The following is a 16,868-nucleotide window of genomic DNA, read 5'->3' as shown; positions in this document are numbered from 1 at the left end:
AGGACAAAGAAGGAGGCATATGTCAGGTATAGGCAGCTGGGATCGAGCGAGTCCCTCGAGGAGTAAAGGGGATGTAGGAGTACACTTAAGAAGGAAATTAGGAGGGTGAAAAGGGGTCATGAGACTTCCTTGGCAGATAAGATAAAGGAGAATCCTAAAAGATTCTATAAGTATATTAAGAGTAAAAGGGTAGCTAGGGAGAGAGTAGGTCCCCTTAATGATCAGTGTGGTAATCTACGTGTGGAGCCACGGGAAATGGGTGAGGTCTTAAATGAATATTCCTCGTCTGTATTTACCGTGGAGAAGGTCATGGAAGCTAGTGAGTTCAAGGGAGGGAACAGCGATATCCTGGAGCATATCAACATTACAAAGGAGGAGGTGTTGGAGGTTTTGAAGCACATTAAGGTGGATAAATCCCCAGGGCCTGACCAGGTGTATCCTAGGATGCTATGGGAAGCAAGGGAGGAGATTGCTGGGGACCTGGCAGAGATTTTTGTATCATCATTAGTGCAGACAAGTGTGAAGTGATGCATTTTGGGATGTTAAACCAGGGTAGGACATATACAGTGAATGGCAGGGCCCTGGGGAGTGTTGTTGAGCAGAGAGACCTTGGGGTGCAAGTACATAGTTCCCTGAAAGTGGCAACACAGGTAGACAGGGTGGTGAAGAAGGCGTATGGCATGCTTGCCTTCATCGGCCGAGGCATTGAGTACAAGAGTTGGGATGTCATGTTACAGTTGTACATAACGTTGGTTAGGCCGCATTTGGAGTACTGTGTGCAGTTCTGGTCGCCGCTCTACAGGAAAGATGTGATTAAGCTAGAGAGGGTGCAGAAAAGATTCACAAGGATGTTGCCTGGTTTGGAGGGCTTGAGTTATAAAGAGAGATTGGATAGGCTGGGTCTGTTTTCCCTGGAGCGAAGGAGGCTGAGAGGGGACATGATAAAAGTATATAAAATTATGAGAGGCACAGATAGGGTCGATAGCCAGAGTCTGTTTCCCATGGTAGGTGTGACTAAAACTAGAGGGCATAGATTTAAGGTGAGAGGGAGGGGATCAAAGGGGTAAATTTTTCACATAAAGAATAGTGGGTATCTGGAATGAGCTGCCTGAGGAGGTGGTGGAGGCAGGAACAGTAGCGACATTTAAGAGGCATCTGGACAGGTACTTGAATGAGCAAGGCATAGAGGGATATGGAATTAATGCAGGCAGGTGGGATTAGTATAGATAGGCATTATGGTCGGCATGGACGTGGTGGGCCGAAGGGCCTGTTTCTCTGCTGTACGACTGTATGACTCGATAAATGTGAGTTAAATAAGGAAAGCCAGCATGGATTTCTAGGTAAAATCATGTTTAAGTGACTTGCTGGAGTTTTTTGAGGAGGTAACAATGATGAGGGCAATGCTGTTGATGTGGTGTAAATAGACTTTCAAAAGTTATTTGATACAGTGCCACACAACAGACTTGTGAGCAAACTTGTAGCTCATGAAATAAAAGGGACGTTAGCAACATGGATACGAAATTGGCTGAGTGACAGGAAACAAAGAGTAGTGGTTAATGGATGTTTTTCGGGCTGGAGGAAGGTTTGTAGTGGAGTTCCGCAGGGATCAGGGTTGGGACCCCCTGATATATATTAATGACCTAGACCTTGGTGTACGGGGCACAATTTCAAAGTTTGCAGATGATACGAAACTTGGAAGCACTGTGAACCATGAGGAGGATAGTGTAGAACTTCAAAAGGACAGAGACAAGTTGGTGGAATGGGCAGACAGGTGGCAGATGAAGTTCAATGCAGAGAAATGTGAAGTGATTCATTTTAGTAGGAAGAACATGGAGACAATATAGAATAAAGGGTACAATTCTAAAGGGGGTACAGGAGCAGAGGGACCTGGGTGTATATGTGTCTAAGTCATTGAAGGCAGCAGGACAGGTTGAGAGTGCGGTTAATAAAGTATACAGTATCCTGGGCTTTATTAATAGGGGCAGAGAGTACAAGAGCAGGGAAGTTATGTTGAACTTGTATAAGACACTAGTTCGGCCTCAGCTGGAGTATTGTGTCCAGTTCTGGGCACCGCACTTTAGGAAAGACGTGAGGCCATTGGAGAGATTACAGAAAAGATTCATGAGAATGGTTCCAGGGATGAGGAATTTCAGTTATGAAGATAGATTGGAGAAGTTAGGACTGTTTTCCTTGGAGAAGAGAAGGCTGAGAGGTGATTTGATAGAGGTGTTCAAAATCATGAGGGGTCTGGACAGAGTAGATAGAGGGAAACTGTTCCCACTCGTGAAAGGATCGAGAACGAGAGGGCACAGATTTAAAGTAATTGGTAAGAGAAGCAAAAGTGACATGAGGAAAAACTTTTTCACGCAGCGAGTGGTTAAGGTCTGGAATGCGCTGCCTGAGAACGTGGTGGAGGCAGGTTTAATTGAAGCATTCAAAAGGGAATTAGACAGTTATATGAAAAGGAAGAATGTGCAGGGTTACGGGGAGAAGGTGGGGAAATGGAACTGAGGGAATTGCTCTTTCAGAGAGACAGTGCGGACACGATGGGCCGAATGGCCTCCTTCTGCACTGTAACGATTCTGTGATTCTGTCTGTGAACATTGTCCCATTTTTTAAAAAGGATGCAATAGGCCAAATATTTATAGGCCAGTCAGTCTGACCTCAGTGGTGGGTAGATTATTAGAATCAATTCTGAGAGATGGATAAACTGCCACTTAGAAAGGCACAGGTTAATCAGAGATAGTCAGCATGGATTTGTTAAGGGAAGGTCATGTCTTACTAACTTGATTGAATTGTTTGAGGAAGTAACAAGGAGGATTGATGCGGGTAGTGCAGTGGATGTGGTCTACATGGATTTTAGTAAGGCATGGCAGACTGGTCAGTAAAATAAAAGCCCAGGGGATACAGGGGAATGTAGTAAGTTGGATCAAAAATTTGCTCAGTGACAGGAAACAAAGAGTAATGGTTGAAGGATGATTTTGCGAATGGAAAGCTCAGTGTTGGATTCCTTGCTGTTTGTGGTATATATTAATGATTTAGACTTAAATGTGGGAGGCCTGATTGGGAAATTTGCAGATGACACAAAAATTGGTCGTGTAGTTGATAGTGAAGAGGATAGCTGTAGATTCCAGAATGATATCAATGGTTTGGTTGAGTGGGCGGAAAAGAGGCAAATGGAATTCAATCCAGAGAAGGGTGAGGTAATGCATTTGGGGAGGGCAGATAAAGCGAGAGAATACACAATAAACAGGAGGATATTGAGAGGGGTAGAAGAAGTGAGAGAGCTTGGAGTGCATGTCCACAGGTCCCTGAAGGTGGCAGGACAGGTCAATAGAGTGGTGAAGAAGGCATATGGAATGCTTTCCTTTATTGGCCGAGGTACAGAATACAAAAGCAGGGATGTAATGCTGGAAGGACATAATTGTTCTGGAGAGAGTACAGAGGAGATTTACAAGAATGTTGCCAGGGTTTGAAAGTTGCAGCTATGAGGACAGATTGGATCGGCTCGGGTTGTTTTCCTTAGAACAGAGGAGGCTGAGGGGTGACTTAATTGAGGTGTATAAAATTATGAGGGGCCTAGATAGAGTAGACAGGAAGGATCTGTTTCCCCGAGCGGAGAGGTCAATTACCAGGGGGCACAGATTTAAGGTGATTGGTAGAAGGACTGGAGGGGACATAGGATTATATTTGCTGGAGTTCAGAAGAGTGAGGGGGGATTTCATAGAAACCTATAAAATTCTAACAGGACTGGACAGACTAGATGCAGGAAGGATGTTCCCGATAGTGGGGGAGTCCAGAACCAGGGGTCATAGTCTAAGGATACGGGGTAAACCTTTCAGGACTGAGATGAGGAGAAATTTCTTCACCCAGAGAGTGGTGAGCCTGTGGAATTCACTACCACAGAAAGCAGTTGAGGACAAAACATTGTTTGATTTCAAGAAGGAGTTAGATGTAGCTCTTGGGTCTAAAGGGATCAAAGGATATGGGGGGAAAGTGGGAACAGGTTACTGAGTTGGATGATCAGCCATGATCATAATGAATGGTGGAGCAGGCTCGAAGGGCCGAATGGCCTACTCCTGCTCCTATTTTCTATGTTTCTATGAGGAAAAACTTTTTCACCCAGAGGGTGGTGGGTGTCTGGAATTCACTGCCAGGAATGATGGAGGCAGAAACCCTCAATTCATTTAAAAGGTACCTGGACATGCACCTGAAGTGCTGTAACTGGCAAGGCTACGGCGCAGGTACTGGAAACTGGGATTAGATTAGGCGGCTAGATTTTTCAGCCGGCGCAGACATGATGGGCTGAATGGCCTCATTCTGTGCTGCAACCTTTCTATGGTTGTATGGTTCGGATTGTGTTGGGCTGTTGAGGGTGGGCACTGTATGTTCATGTGCTGCTCCTGTCTTTGCATCGTTTCAGTTTGTCTGTTTCTCTGGCGCTGGACAATGTGTCCTTTCTATATGTGGGACACCAGTCTGTTCACTTAGATTGAACCCCCTGTTCTGGTTAAAATGAAGCTCTGGTCCTTTGGAATTCTACTCTTTTCCCAGCTGGGCTGAGCTCATTCACTGCCACGCTGTATTGAAACAATCTGCACAGCAGGGCAGTGTAGAGATTGGATGGAGCAGGGTCAGAGTTCAGACTCTCTCTGTCAAACCTGTTTTAATGAGGCTGCTCCTTTTGTTTGTCCGTGGGTGGATTTTGTGGTTGGTTTTCAGTTGACGGGCTCTGCATGAGTTCACAGATGAATTCACAGTCTGAAAGCACAACCCATTCACCCCTGTGAAAACTGTGCAGGAACAAAGCACATCTCCCAGCCCACAACACTGTGTGCCCCTTCCATTCTGCCTTTGAAGACATTTGATAACCAGACATTCTCAGACCAGACTATAGAGCATCTGTGTGTCCCGGTCTGTGAGGAGATGAGACAGAATCTGTCTGTCACTATCTGCTCAGTACTGATCAAGAATTCAATTTCAGAGGAGAGCTGAAGGACATTGCGGTTTGAGACCAGAAGAGAATTGCATTTAATATATAAACTGACAGAAAGATAATGATAAAAGCAAAATCCTACAGATGCTGGAAATCTGAAATAAAAGCAGAAAGTGCTGGAAATATTCAACAGGTCTGACAGCATTTGTGGAGAGAGAAACAGAGTTAACGTTTCAGTTCTGATGAAAAGTCACAGACCTGAAACGTTAACTTTGCTTCTCTCTCCACAGATGCTGCCAGACATGCTGAGGAATTCCAGCACTTTCTGCTTTTATTTCAGAAAGTTAATGTATCATCGTTAACCACGGGTGAGGTACCGGAAGACTGGAGGATAGCTAATGTTGTGCCTTTATTTAAGAAGGGCAGCAGGGATAAGCCAGGGAACTACAGGCCGGTGAGTCTTACATCAGTGGTGGGAAAGTTATTGGAAGGGATTCTGAGAGACAGGATTTATATGCATTTGGAAAGACATGGTCTGATTAGGGATAGTCAGCATGGCTTTGTGCATGGGAAATCATGTCTCACGAATTTGATTGAGTTTTTCAAGGAGGTGACCAAGAGGATTGACGAGGGCAGGAAGGGGGAAAGAGAGGAAGAGCAATAGTAATAGGGGAACAGATAGGCGCTACTGTGGCCGTCAACATGACTCCAGGATGGTGTGTTGCCTCCCTGGTGCCAGGGTCTGGGATGTCACTGAACGGCTGCAGGGCATCCTGAAAGGGGAGGGTGATGAGGCAGAGGTCATGGTACATTGTTGGTACCAATGACATAGGTAGAAAGAGGGATGAGGTCTTGCATTAAGAATTCAGGGAGTTAGGCAGTGGACTAAAAAGCAGGACCTCTCGGGTTGTAATCTCTGGATTACTCCCAGTGCCACGTGCTAGCGAGTATAGAAATAGGAGAATAGCACAGATGAATGGCTTAAGAGTTGGTGCAGGAGGGAGGGTTTTAGATTCCTGGACCACTGGGACCGTTTCTGGGGAAGGTGGGACCTGTACAAGCGGGACAGTCTACAACTGAACCAGAGGGGGACTAACATCCTTGCTGGCGGGTTTGCTAGTGCTGTTGGGAGGAGTTTAAACTAATTTGGCAGGGGGAGGGGACCCAGACTCCAAGCAGATTAGGGATACAGCTAAACACAGGAAAGCAAACAAGTGAGAGGGAATACAGTGGAAGTAAGTTTCAAGGGAGTAAGACCAGGATGGATGGCCTCTACTTTAATCCCAGGAGTATTACAGGTAAAACGGATGAGTTAAGGGCAATGATTGACACGTGGAATTGTGATATAGTAGCCATCACAGAGACATGGTTGAGGGAGGGGCAGGATTGGCAGCTCAATATCCCAGGATATAGAATCTTCAGGCGAGACAGAGGAGGGGGTAAAAGAGGAGGGGGCATTGCAATATTAGTTAAGGAGTCAGTTACTGCAGTAGGAGAGATGATATCTTGGAGGGGGCATCAAATGAAGCTTTATGGGTAGAGTTTAGGAATAAAAAAGGGACAGCCACATTGCTAGGCGTTTATTATAGACCCCCAGATAGTCAGCGGGAAATTGAGGAGCAAATATGTGCGCAATTTGCAGAGGTGTGTAAAAATAATAGGGTAATTATATTAGGTGATTTCAACTTTCCCAACATTAATTGGGATAGTCATCGTGTTAAGGGCTTAGATGGAGTGGAGTTCTTAAAATGTATACAGGAGAACTTTTTAGCTCAATATGTAGAGGATCCAACAAGGGAGGGTGCAGTGATGGACCTAATTCTGGGGAATGAAGCCAGACAGGTGGGGGTGGGGGGACATTTTGGTGATAGCGACCACAACATGGTACAATTTAAGCTTGTTGTGGAGAAAGAAATAGACAAGTTGCAAAAAAAGGTTTTGGATTGGGAGAGAGCGAATTTTAGTAAAATAAGGCAGGATCTGGCCAAGGTAGACTGGAAAGAGTTACTTGTCGGGAAATCTACAGAAGAGCAGTGGGGGGCATTCAAAAAGGAAATGGGGAGGGTACAGGCCCAACATGTTCCCTCCAGGGTAATAGGGAGGAGCAACAAGCCCAGAGAACCATGGATGACCAGAAACATTCAGGGTACGATGAGAAGGAAAAGAGAGGCTTTTAGCAAATACAAGGAAAGCAAATCAATGGAAGCATTAGTGGAGTACAGAAAGTGTAGGATGGAGCTTAAGAAAGCAATTAGGAGAGCAAAGAGGGGATATGAGAAAGCTCTGGCTGGTATAAGTAAAGAAAATCCCAAGATATTCTATAAGTATATCAATGGGAAGAGGATAACCAGGGAAAGAGTAGGACCCATTAGGGACCAAGGGGGAAATTTGTGGGTGGAGCCAGAGGACACTGGTAGGGTGTTGAATGAAGACTTCACATCTGTCTTCACCCAAGAGAATGAGGATGTAGATATGGAACTTAGAGAGAGAGACTGTGAGGTTCTTGAGCAAATTGTCATAGGGAGTGACAAGGTATTGGAGGTTTTGGAAGGCTTAAAAGTGGACAAATCTCCAGGTCCGGACGATTTGTGTCCGATGATGCTGTGGGAGGCGAGGGTGGAGATTGCAGGGGCGCTGACCCTAATTTTTAATTCCTCTCTGGCCACGGGGGAGGTGCCAGAGGACTGGAGAACAGTTAATGTGATCCCACTATTTAAGAAAGGCTGTGGAGATAAGCCAGGGAACTACAGACCAGTGAGTCTCACGTCAGTGGTAGGGAAACTATTGGAGAAAATTCTGAAGGAGAGAATCTACCACCACTTGGAGAGGCAAAATTTGATTAGGAATAGTCAGCATGGCTTTGTCAGAGGGAGGTCATGTCTAACAAATTTGATTGAATTTTTTGAGCATGTGACCAGGTGTGTAGATGAGGGTAGTGCAGTTGATGTAGTTTACATGGATTTCAGCAAAGCCTTTGACAAGGTCCCACATGGGAGACTTATCAAGAAAGCAAATGCACATGGGATACAGGGTAACTTGACAAGGTGGATTCAAAATTGGCTTAGCTGTAGGAGACAGAGAGTGATGACAGACGGCTGTTTTAGTGACTGGAAGCCAGTGTCCAGTGGTGTACCACAGGCATCTGTGCTGGGTCCCCTATTGTTTGTCATTTATATAAACGACATAGATGACTATGTGGGGGGTAGGATCAGTAAGTCGCGGATGACACAAAGATTGGCCGAGTGGTTAACGGTGAGGTGGAGTGTCTTGGGTTACAGGAAGATATAGATGGGATGGTCAAATGGGCAGAAAAGTGGCAGATGGAATTTAACGCTGAAAGGTGTGAGGTGATACACTTTGGAAGGAGTAATGTGACACGGAAGTATTCAATGAATGGCCTGACACTGGGAAGTTCTGAGGAACAAAGGGACCTTGGCGTGTTTGTCCACAGATCTCTGAAGGCAGAAGGGCAGGTTAATAGGGTGGTGAAAAAGGCATATGGGACACTTGCCTTTATCAATCGAGGCATAGATTACAAAAGCAGGGAGGTCATGTTGGAGTTGTACAGAACTTTGGTAAGGCCACAGCTGGAGTACTGTGTGCAATTCTGGTCGCTACATTATAGGAAGGATGTGATTGCATTGGAGGGGGTGCAGAGGCGATTCACCAGGATGTTGCCTGGGATGGAACATTTAAGCTATGAAGAGAGGTTGGATAGGCTTGGGTTGTTTTCGCTGGAGCAGAGAAGACTGAGGGGTGACCTGATCAAGGTGTACAAGGTTATGAGGGGCATGGACAGGGTGGATAGGGAGCAGCTGTTCCCCTTAGTTGAAGGGTCTGTTACGAGGGGTCACAAGTTTAAGGTGAGGGGCGGGAGGTTTAAGGGGGATTTGAGGAAGAACGTTTTTACCCAGAGGGTGGTGACGGTCTGGAATGCCCTGCCTGGGAGGGTGGTAGAGGCAGGTTGCCTCAGATCCTTTAAAAAGTACCTGGATGAGCACTTGGCACGTCATAACATTCAAGGCTATGGGCCAAGTGCTGGCAAATGGGATCAGGTAAACAGGTCAGGTGTTTTAATGTATCGGTGCAGACTCGATGGGCCGAAGGGCCTCTTCTGCACTGTATCATTCTGTGATTCTGTGATTCAGAGTGATGGACGTTGTCTACATGGACTTTAGCAAGGCCTTTGACAAGGTCCCGCATGGTGGGCTGGTCCACAAGGTTCGAACACATGGGATCCAGGGTGAGCTAGCAAATTGGATACAAAATTGGCTTGGTGATAGGAGGCAGAGGGTGGTAGTGGAGGGTTGTTTTTCAGATTGGAGGCCGGTGACCAGTGGTGTGCCGCAAGGATCGGTGCTGGGCCCTCTGTTGTTTGTCATATATATTAATGACTTGGATGTGAATGTAAGGGGCATGATTAGTAAGTTTGCAGATGACACCAAAATTGGTGGTATTGTGGACAGTGATGAAGGTTGTCTAAGGTTACAACAGGATATAGATCAACTGGGAAAGTGGGCAAGGGATTGGCAAATGGAATTTAATGCAGCCAAGTGTGAAGTGATGCATTTTGGGAAGTTAAACCAGGGCAGGACATATACAGTGAATGGCAGGACCCTGGGGAGTGTTGTTGAGCAGAGAGACCTTGGGGTGCAAGTACAGAGTTCCCTGAAAGTGGCAGCACAGGTAGACAGGGTGGTGAAGAAGGCGTATGGATTGCTTGCCTTCATCGGCCGAGGCATTGAGTACAAGAGTTGGGACGTCAGGCAGGGAGATGTTGCGGAGCACAGCGGGACTGGTGGTCTGAAGTGCATTTTTTTCAATGCAAGAAGTATAACAGGTAAGGCAGATGAACCTAGAGCTTGGATTAGTACTTGGAACTATGATGTTTTTGCTATTACAGAGACTTGGTTGAGGGAAGGACAGGATTGGCAGCTAAATGTTCCAGGATTTAAAAGCTTCAGGCGGGATAGAGGGGGATGTAAAAGGGGTGGGGGAGTTGCATTACTGATGAAGAAGAATATCACAGCTGTACTGCGGGAGGACACCTCGGAGGGGTCATGCAGCAAGGCAATATGGGTGGAGCTCAGGAATAGGAAGGGTGCAGTCACGATGTTGGGGGTTTACTACAGGCCTCCCAACAGCCAGCGGGAGGTAGAGGAGCAGATATGTAGACAGATTTTGGAAAGATGTAAAGGTAACAGGGTTGTAGTGGTGGGTGATTTTAACTTCCCCAATATTGACTGGGACTCACTTAGTGCTAGGGGCTTGGATGGGGCAGAATTTGTAAGGAGCATCCAGGAGGGCTTCTTGAAACAGTATGTAGATAGTCCAACTAGGGATGGTGCCGTACTGGACCTGGTATTGGGGAATGAGCCCGGCCAGGTGGTCGAAGTTTCAGTAGGGGAGCATTTTGGGAACAGTGACCATAATTCCATAAGTTTTAAGGTACTTGTGAATAAGGATAAGAGTAGTCCTCGGGTGAAGGTGCTAAATTGGGGGAAGGCTAATTATAACAATATTAGGCAGGAACTGAAGAATTTAGATTGGGGGCGGCTGTTTGAGGGTAAATCAACATCTGACATGTGGGAGTCTTTCAAACGTCAGTTGATTAGAATCCAGGACCAGCATGTTCCTGTGAGGAAGAAGGATAAGTTTGGCAAGTTTCGGGAACCTTGGATAACGAGGGATATTGTGGCTACACGTGGCTACAGAGCTGGTGTAGGAGGGAGGGATTCAGATATGTGGATCATTGGGATACCTTCTGGGGAAGGTGGGATCTGTACAAGAAGGACGGGTTGCATCTGAACTGGAGGGGCACCAATATCCTGGGCGTGAGGTTTGCTTGAGCTCTTCGGGAGGGTTTAAACTAGTTTGGCAGGGGGATGGGAACCGGAGCTACGGATCAGTGGATGGGGTAGCTGTTGAACAGGCAGATACCGAGTGCAGAGAGTCTGTGAGGAAGGTTAGACAGTTGACAGGGCAAAGTTGCAGCCAGTATGATGGGTTGAAGTGTGTCTATTTTAACGCAAGAAGTGTCAGGAATAAGGGTGATGAACTTAGAGCATGGATCAGTACTTGGAGCTACGATGTTGTGGCCATTACAGAGACGTGGATATCACAGGGGCAGGAATGGATGTTGGATGTTCCGGGGTTTAGATGTTTCAAAAGGAATAGGGAGGGAGGTAAAAGAGGTGGGGGAGTGGCATTGCTAATCAGGGATAGTATCACAGCTGCAGAAAGGGAGGTTGTCAAGGAGGGTTTGTCTACTGAGTCATTATGGGTGGAAGTCAGAAACAGGAAAGGAGCAGTCACTTTGTTGGGAGTTTTCTATAGACCCCCAATAGCAACAGAGACACGGAGGAACAGATTGGGAGGCAGATTTTGGAAAGGTGCAGAAGTAACAGAAATGTTGTCATGGGTGACTTCAACTTCCCTAATATTGATTGGAACCTCCTTAGTGCAAATAGTTTGGATGGAGCAGTTTTTGTCAGGTGTGTCCAGGAAGGTTTCCTGACTCAATATGTAGATAGGCCGACTAGAGGGGAGACTATGTTGGACTTGGTGCTTCGCAACGAACTAGGCCAGGTGGCAGATCTCTCGGTGGGAGAGCATTTCGGTGACAGTGATCACAACACCCTAACCTTTACTATAGTCATGGAGAGGGACAGGAGCAGACGGGATGGGAAAATATTTAATTGGGGGAGGGGGAATTACAATGCTATTAGGCAGGAACTGGGGAGCTTAAATTGGAAACAGATGTTCTCAGGGAAATGCACAACAGAAATGTGGAGGTTGTTTAGGGAGCACTTGCTGCGACTGCTGGATAGGTTTGTCCCGATGAGGCAAGGAAGGGATGGTAGGGTGAAGGAACCTTGGATGACAAGAGATGTGGAACAGCTAGTCAAGAGGAAGAAGGAAGCTTACTGAAGAACAAAGAACAAAGAACAAAGAAAATTACAGCACAGGAACAGGCCCTTCGGCCCTCCAAGCCTGCGCCGATCCAGATCCTCTATCTAAACATGTCGCCTATTTTCTAAGGGTCTGTATCTTTTTTCTTCCTGCCCATTCATGTATCTGTCTAGATACATCTTAAAAGACGCCATCGTGCCCGCATCTACCACCTCCGCTGGCAACGCGTTCCAGGCACCCACCACCCTCTGCGTAAAGAGCTTTCCACGCATATCCCCCCTAAACTTTTCCCCTTTCACTTTGAACTCGTGTCCTCTAGTAATTGAATCCCCCACTCTGGGAAAAAGCCTCTTGCTATCCACCCTGTCTATACCTCTCATGATTTTGTACACCTCAATCAGGTCCCCCCTCAACCTCCGTCTTTCTAATGAAAATAATCCTAATCTACTCAACCTCTCTTCATAGCTAGCGCCCTCCATACCAGGCAACATCCTGGTGAACCTCCTCTGCACCCTCTCCAAAGCATCCACATCCTTTTGGTAATGTGGCGACCAGAACTGCACGCAGTATTCCAAATGTGGCCGAACCAAAGTCCTATACAACTGTAACATGACCTGCCAACTCTTGTACTCAATACCCCGTCCGATGAAGGAAAGCATGCCGTATGCCTTCTTGACCACTCTATTTACCTGCGTTTCCACCTTCAGGGAACAGTGGACCTGAACACCCAAATCTCTCTGGACATCAATTTTCCCCAGGAATTTTCCATTTACTGTATAGTTCACTCTTGAATTGGATCTTCCAAAATGCATCACCTCACATTTTCCCTGATTGAACTCCATCTGCCATTTCTCTGCCCAAATCTCCAATCTATCTATATTCTGCTGTATTCTCTGACAGTCCCCTTCACTATCTGCTACTCCACCAATCTTAGTGTCGTCTGCAAACTTGCTAATCAGACCACCTATACTTTCCTCCAAATCATTAATGTATATCACAAACAACAGTGGTCCCAGCACGGATCCCTGTGGAACACCACTGGTCACACGTCTCCATTTTGAGAAACTCCCTTCTACTGCTACTCTGTCTCCTGTTGCCCAGCCAGTTCTTTATCCATCTAGCTAGTACACCTTGGACCACATGCGCCTTCACTTTCTCCATCAGCCTGCCATGGGGAACCTTATCAAACGCCTTACTGATAAGCCCATTTTCTTCCAAATGGGAATAGATCCTATCCCTCAGTATCTTCTCCAGCAGCTTCCCTACCACTGACGTCAGGCTCACCGGTCTATAATTACCTGGATTATCCCTGCTACCCTTCTTAAACAAGGGGACAACATTCGCAATTCTCCAATCCTCCGGGACCTCACCCGAGTTTAAGGATGCTGCAAAGATATCTGTTAAGGCCCCAGCTATTTCCTCTCTCGCTTCCCTCAGTAACCTGGGATAGATCCCATCCGGACCTGGGGACTTGTCCACCTTAATGCCCGTTAGAATACCCAACACTTCCTCCCTCCTTATGCCGACTTGACCTAGAGTAATCAAACATCTGTTCCTAACCTCAACATCCGTCATGTCCCTCTCCTCGGTGAATACCGATGCAAAGTACTCGTTTAGAATCTCACCCATTTTCTCTGACTCCAAGCATAACATTCCTCCTTTGTCCTTTAGTGGGCCAATCCTTTCTCTAGTTACCCTCTTTCTCCTTATATATGAATAAAAGGATTTGGGATTTTCTTTAACCCTGTTTGCGAAAGATATTTCATGACCCCTTTTCGCCCTCTTAATTCCTCATTTCAGATTGGTCCTACATTCCCAATATTCTTTCGAAGCTTCGTCTTTCATCAGCCGCCTAGACCTTATGTATGCTTCCTTTTTCCTCTTAGCTAGTCTCACAATTTCACCTGTCATCCATGGTTCCCTAATCTTGCCATTTCTATCCCTCATTTTCACAGGAACATGTCTCTCCTGCACGCTAATCAACCTCTCTTTAAAAGCCTCCCACATATCACATGTGGATTTACCTTCAAACAGCTGCTCCCAATCTGCATTCCCCAGCTCCTGCCGAATTTTGGTATAGATGGCCTTCCCCCAATTTAGCACTCTCCCTTTAGGACCACTCTCGTCTTTGTCCATGAGTATTTTAAAGCTTATGGAATTGTGAGGAAGGTTGAGGAAGCAAGGATCAGACAGGGCTCTAGAGGGTTACAAGGTAGCCAGGGAGGAACTGAAGAATGGACTTAGGAGAGCTAGAAGGGGACATGAAAAAGTCTTGGCGGGTATGATTAAGGAAAATCCCAAGGCGTTCTACAGTTATGTGAGGAACAAGAGGATGGCCAGAGTGAGGGTAGGGCCGATCAGGGATAGTGGAGGGAACTTGTGCCTGGAGTCGGAGGAGGTAGGGGAGGTCCTAAATGAATACTTTGCTTCACTATTCACTAGTGAGAGGGACCTGGTCGTTTGTGAGGACAGCGTGGAACAGGCTGATATGCTCGAACAGGTTGATGTTAAGAAGGAGGATGTGCTGGAAATTTTGAATGATATGAGGACAGATAAGTCCCCGGGGCCAGACGGGATATACCCAAGGATATTACAGGAAGCGAGGGAAGAGATTGCTGCGCCTTTGGCGATGATCTTTGCGTCCTCACTGTCCACTGGAGTAGTACCGGATGATCGGAGGGTGGCAAATGTTGTTCCCTTGTTCAAGAAAGGGAATAGAGATAACCCTGGGAATTATAGACCAGTTAGTCTTACGTCGGTAGTGGGCAAATTATTGGAGAGGATTCTGAGAGACAGGATTTATGATTTGGAAAAGCATGGTTTGATTAGAGACAGTCAGCATGGCTTTGTGAGGGGCAGGTCATGCCTCACAAGCCTTATTGAATTCTTTGAAGATGTGACAAAACACATTGATGAAGGAAGAGCAGTGGATGTGGTGTATATGGATTTTAGCAAGGTGTTTGATAATGTTCCCCATGGTAGGCTCATTCAGAAAGTAAGGAGGCATGGGATTCAGGCAAAGTTGGCTGTCTGGATACAAAATTGGCTGGCCCATAGAAGACAGAGGGTAGTAGTAGATGGAAAGTATTCAGCATGGAGCTCGGTGACCAGTGGTGTTCTGCAGGGATCTGTTCTGGGACCTCTGCTCTTTGTGATTTTTATAAATGACTTGGATGAGGAAGTGGAAGGCTGGGTTAGCAAGTTTGCCGATGACACGAAGGTTGCTGGAGTTGTGGATAGTGTGGAAGGCTGTTGTAGGTTGCAACGGGACATTGACAGGGTGCAGAGCTGGGCTGAGAAGTGGCAGATGGAGTTCAACCTGGAAAAGTGTGAAGTGATTCATTTTGGAAGGTCCAATTTGAGTGCGGAATACAGGCTTAAAGACAGGATTCTTGGTAGTGTGGAGGAACAGAGGGATCTTGGGGTCCATGTCCATAGATCGCTCAAAGTTGCCACCCAAGTTGATAGGGTTGTTAAGAAGGCGTATGGTGTGTTGGCTTTCATTAACAGGGGGATTGAGTTTAAGAGCCGCGAGGTTATGCTGCAGCTCTATAAGGCCCTGGTTAGACCACACTTGGAATATTGTGTTCAGTTCTGGTCGCCTCATTATAGGAAGGATGTGGAAGCTTTAGAGAGGGTGCAGAGGAGATTTACCAGGATGCTGCCTGGACTGGAGGGCATGTCCTACGAAGAAAGATTGAGGGAGCTAGGACTTTTTTCATTGGAACGAAGAAGGATGAGAGGTGACATGATAGAGGGGTACAAGATGATGAGAGGCATAGATAGAGTGGATAGTCAGAGACTTTTTCCCAGGGTGGAAAGGTATCACCAGGGGGCATAATTTTAAGGTGATTGGAGGAAGGTTTCGGGGAGATGTCAGAGGTAGGTTCTTTACACAGAGAGTGGTGGGTGCGTGGAATGCACTGCCAGCGGTGGTAGTAGAAGCAGATACATTAGGGGTATTTAAGCGACTCTTGGATAGGTACATGGATGATAGTAGAATGAAGGGTAGGTAGTTAGTTTGATCTTAGAGTAGGTTAAATGTTCGGCACAACATCGTGGGCCGAAGGGCCTGTACTGTGCTGTACTGTTCTATGTTGTATGTTCTATGTTGTATGTTCTATGTTGTGAGCCTAGTCAAAAAGAAAAAGGAAGAATTTGTAAGGGCTGGAAGGCTGGTAACAGACGAAGCCCTTGAGGAATATAAAGACAGTAGGAAGGAACTTAAGCAAGGAGTCAGGAGGACTGAAAGGGATCATGAAAAGTCATTGGCAAACAGGAATAAGGAGAATCCCAAGGCTTTTTATACGCATATAAAGAGCAAGAGGGTAACGAGGGAAAGGGTTGGCCCGCTCAAGGACAGAGAAGGGAATCTATGTGTGGAGCCAGAGGAAATGGGCGAGGTACTAAATGAGTACTTTGCATCAGTTTTCAGCAAAGAGAAGGACTTGGTGGATGATGAGCCTAGGGAAGGGAGTGTAGATAGTCTGGGTCATGTCATTATCAAAAAGGAGGATGTGTTGGGTGTCTTGCAAAGCGTTAAGGTAGATAAGTCCCCAGGGCCTGATGGGATCTACCCCAGAATACTGAGGGAGGCAAGGGAAGTAATTGCTCGGGCCTTGACAGAAATCTTTGCATCCTCATTGGCTACAGGTGAGGTCCCAGAGGACTGGAGAATAGCCAATGTTGTTCCTTTGTTTAAGAAGGGTAGCAAGGATAATCCAGGAAATTATAGGCCTTACGTCAGTGGTAGGGAAATTATTGGAGAGGAATCGTCGGGACAGGAATCACTCCCATTTGGAAACAAATGAAATTATTGGCGAGAGACAGCATGGTTTTGTGAAGGGGAGGTCGTGTCTCACTAATTTGATTGAGTTTTTTGGGGAAGTGATGAAGATGATTGATGAAGGAAGGGCAGTGGATGTTATCTATATGGACTTCAGTAAAGCCTTTGACAAGGTCCCTCATGGCAGACAGGTGCAAAAGGTGAAGTCACACGGGATCAGAGGTGAGCTGGCAA

The sequence above is a fragment of the Heterodontus francisci genome, unplaced genomic scaffold, assembly GCF_036365525.1.
Source record: "Heterodontus francisci isolate sHetFra1 unplaced genomic scaffold, sHetFra1.hap1 HAP1_SCAFFOLD_559, whole genome shotgun sequence".
NCBI classification, from domain to species: domain Eukaryota; kingdom Metazoa; phylum Chordata; class Chondrichthyes; order Heterodontiformes; family Heterodontidae; genus Heterodontus; species Heterodontus francisci.
Note: the sequence above shows the minus strand (reverse complement) of the source record.